General features: G+C 38.3%; 1 long non-coding RNA gene across 1 annotated transcript; it reads left to right on the top strand.

Moving 5' to 3' along the window:
* Positions 1–322: 322 nt before the first annotated feature.
* On the top strand, positions 323–3,019 carry LOC123980614. Its single transcript, XR_006827531.1, has 3 exons — positions 323–389; positions 957–1,134; positions 1,231–3,019. It is a non-coding gene; the product is annotated as an uncharacterized LOC123980614 (long non-coding RNA).
* The last annotated feature ends 1,089 nt before the right edge of the window (positions 3,020–4,108 follow it).

The following is a 4,108-nucleotide window of genomic DNA, read 5'->3' as shown; positions in this document are numbered from 1 at the left end:
CCCCTCACGACTTCCCAGAGCCCAGAGTGACGTCCTTAAACTGCTGGTTTTGTTTGACCAACAGTCCAAAAAACCAAAACATATTTTATTCACAAAGACAAGCAGCAACTCTGCATGAGAAGCTGGAAGCAGCAAATATTTGGCAGAATAGTTGATTATTCGACTAATCTGTTAATGGACTAATGTTTGCAGAGCCTCTTCTGACGTGTTGAATTTAAAATAATTTTCCATAAACAGTCAGTTCCTTGATAGAAGTGTTTGTGGCTGAAATGAGGTTAAAAACTGAGGTCTGACTCCACATATTTCCTGATTTACACCCACAGAACAGTTTGTCTTGAACGTGACCTCTCATGGAGAGAACAGTGACGTGATCCTCACCACACCTGAAGGTGGGTCAGTGAGTTGTTACCATGGTTACTCATGTAGAAATAGTGCATCACAGGCCAACTGTTGCCTCATAAAGGTGATGCACAAATCTGATATAAAGGAAAAACATTGTTTTAGTAGCTACTTCAAAATGTGCAACATAAACCACTGCACCACCTGGTTACTGTGATAATAATATGTTGACATATTTACTGAGATTAATTCACTATAACAAGATAACAAGCAATTTCCAAATCTCTGCAAACTGATTTTAACACTGTATCAACATGAAGGACAAACAGCCAGTGAGTTGAAATTTTGAGACACAAAGTGAAAAACTAAGGAAGCAGAAGCAGCTTATGGTCAGACTGTTCAGCAGGTTTTTGGTAAATAATTTCTCTACAGTGTCACCATCTGGCCAAGAGGTGTAACTTCTGTTAGGTGACTGGTTGCTGTTAAATCATCTGATTGTTTATTTAGTTTCTCATTGTCTCTAAATTGGTATAAATGTTGTTGATGTGGTGGTCCAACACTGCTGAGTTGATGCTCCTGATATCAGACACAAACACTGGTTTTCTATCTGCATGCAGCTGTAAAACAAACACCAGGAGGGCCGGAGGAGGAAGAAGACACATCATATGACTGGAAGAACGATAAAACTACTCAAGAAGCTGTAGCTGGTGGACTTCTGTTAATTGCTGCTGTAATAGCTCTAGTCGCTGCAGCTGAAAGATGTGTAGCTACACTCATTCGTCGAGTTAAAAGAAAGTAAGTTTGCACTTCTGTTTTTTAAAATCGATCTATTTCCTCTTATGATTTGTCTGAGTCGTTGCTTTGTTTGCACTTACTTTTGTCTCATGTCAGTCTCACAGGTCAAGACCAGGATAGACGTTCCCTCGCTGAGCTTATCAGAAAGATCAAAACCAAGTTACATCCACAACCACAACTGCTCCAGGTGTGAACGTATCCAGACCACAAGTCAGTCTGGTCCAAACTGTCTGAAGGAAGCAACGTGATGAATATAAAGTTCCTGTCAGTTCTTCTTCATTTCTTCATGGTAAAAGTTTCTGCAGGTTGATTCTCACTGAAGCATCTGTGTGCTCTACTTTTAGCCAAGTTACTAATCACACAGACTTTTCTGCTGATCATTATTCTCAGTTTACTGTAGTGGTGTGTATTTGTAAATATTTTATTGAGTCATACAGTAACGGTCATTTCTATGTGAGTGTGTTGCCCCTCGAAACTTGAGTCAGACCGTCCATCACAGTGAGCATCATGTCTGAAACGTTTCCACTGCATCACGACTCAGCAATAACTAAACTGAAACATCAGTAAGAGACATGAGAGGAGCTCCAGCTGAGGCTCTTTAGAAATACAGACTTTGGATCAGATTATAGCTGTGAAGACTTGTACTCTGGGTAGGATGGCCTCCTCTGGCCACCCGTAGACTCTGTCACTGGTACACCTTCATAAATAAGGCAATTCTTGGTCTGCTGCCAAGACACCTGTGTGTACTTATAATGCAGAAAAGTAACACGTGAAACTCTTTGGGTTCTCAGGACTTCTTTATGCTCTTTGTGCCAAATACCCGTACAGAAACAGGACAAAACGCCTGTCTTGGCCAGGTCACCGTTATGAAAGAGGTTCTTAATCTCAATGGGACTCTCCTGGTTAAATAAATGAAGAGAGATCTGAGTGGAGCATTAAGCATAAACTATTTACCCAGCATGCACCTTGATCCAGGCCTGACCACAAGTCAGTCTGACAGAGACTGAAACCTGACTTCACCAACAAGGAGGTCTTCTGAGAACAGTTCAGGCTCTAAACTGCATCCACAGCAGCGTTTACCAACAGGAACTAACGTGAACAAAGACTCACAGAGTGTGCAGCATGTTTAAGTCTCTGCGTGTTGATTTCACAGCAAACGGAAATAAAATGAAACCAGCAGCAGCCTGGAGGAGAAGACAAACATCCAACATGTGACGTTAGGCCTTTGAGTCATGCTGTTTTAATCTGACGTTTATGTGCTGTCAGAAAAGATGTTTTACAATAATTAATAATAGTTACATTTCAGATACATTTTAAGCATCATTCAAGTATTAATTTGCTTTTTGTGTGTATTTTTGTTATTTCTGCTTTTATACAAAAGTATTTCATCCTTCTGCAAAGCACTTTTGACTCTTTGAAGTGGCCCAACAATAACTAAACTGAAACATCAATAATAGACATTAGATGGAAACAATGAATCCAGCATAAACACATTAAACATGCTTCTTTAGAAGCAGACAGAAAGTTTTATTTTTCTGCAAAGCACTTTCTAATCTATGAAGCACTTTCTAACCTGTTTGTAAACATAAAGTTTGACTACTGTTTTCCACTGTGTGAAAATATCCCTTGCTATTTTTATGTAATTTGACTGTAAGAGCTTGGAGGGACTGTGTTTTACAGATGTGTAACAGACTGTATAAGCTTGATAAGTGTTTTTCTGTAAACAGACGTTTTCAGGGACTTTTTCAATGTATTTTCAACATGACATCTGAATGTTTTCATTGACTTGGTGAATTTGTCTAAACCTGTAGAAGCTCTGTATTTTTTATAAAGATATAAATTTCTCAGTTGACTTGATCTAAAATAAAGTCCAGCAGGTAATCAGGCAGCGTCTTTTCTTTGTGTCCTTCAGACTGCAAACACATTGCAGATTCTGCAAAACATCACTAATAGATCAATAATAGATGTTTTAGAGGTCGTTCATGTGAGAAATGATCAAACTGACAAACAAATGTCTTCTGACAGCTAACAGACGTTTTTGATGAAATAAAATCTCCAAATAATGACCTGCTCAAACTGCAGGAGGAGAAGACAAAATTATTATTCAGCTGTTTAGTCAAATCATCAAGTAGAGAAGCGGCCAGTTCACTGAAAAACATCTTCTATGCAAAATTTTAGATTAGATTAAAGTCTTTATTGTCCTTTCCAGGAAATTTGTTTCAACCATCTACACACATTACCTCACATCTACACAACAAGAACATACAGAACAACGTGCACTTTATACACAAATTGACTCCAAAACCAAAACATACCTTTTACTTAGCAAGTACTCTTGTTGAGTAGTGTTATGGCAGACGAGATAAAACTCCTGCTATAGCGAGCCTGTTTCCAGGCCAGGGAGCTATATTTATGTCCTGATGGCAGCAGAATGAAAAATGTGTTGAGAGGATGGCTTTCCTATTGAGGTCAGAGAGGTTGGGGGTGGGGAGACCAAATATTTTGGAGGCATTATTTGTGATGCGTGTAAATTTGTTCTCATTGGTCACAGTGAGTGAGTTTTACTTAAAAAGTATACATTTATTTTGAATATTTATTGGATATATTGTAAATTAAAACAATGCCATTAAAAGTGTTTTAACTGTGATAGCCAAGCTTTTTAAATACCAGAATAAGACACAGAAAAGTTTCACTAACAAATGTTTTTACAGCATTTAATGAATGAACTAAAAAAAAACTTACATTACCAAGAAAACATGCACTATATTATTTATTAGAACCGGCAACCTTAATGTAAACAATGTAGTGGATAAGCCAGTGTGGATTTGTTCATTTTATATCAAATATATTTGGAGATCCCAAATTCTTTGTCTCTCCCTGAGGGAAAGAGGAGGGCTGTTGAGATATCAACCCTCAACAGTCAGCTGAAGCGACCCCAAAGTAGGGGTGAAGGGTTTGCTTTCCCTAAGTGCGG

Source organism: Micropterus dolomieu, linkage group LG12, assembly GCF_021292245.1.
Source record: "Micropterus dolomieu isolate WLL.071019.BEF.003 ecotype Adirondacks linkage group LG12, ASM2129224v1, whole genome shotgun sequence".
Taxonomy (NCBI): domain Eukaryota; kingdom Metazoa; phylum Chordata; class Actinopteri; order Centrarchiformes; family Centrarchidae; genus Micropterus; species Micropterus dolomieu.
This window is presented reverse-complemented; position numbering and strand designations above follow the sequence as displayed.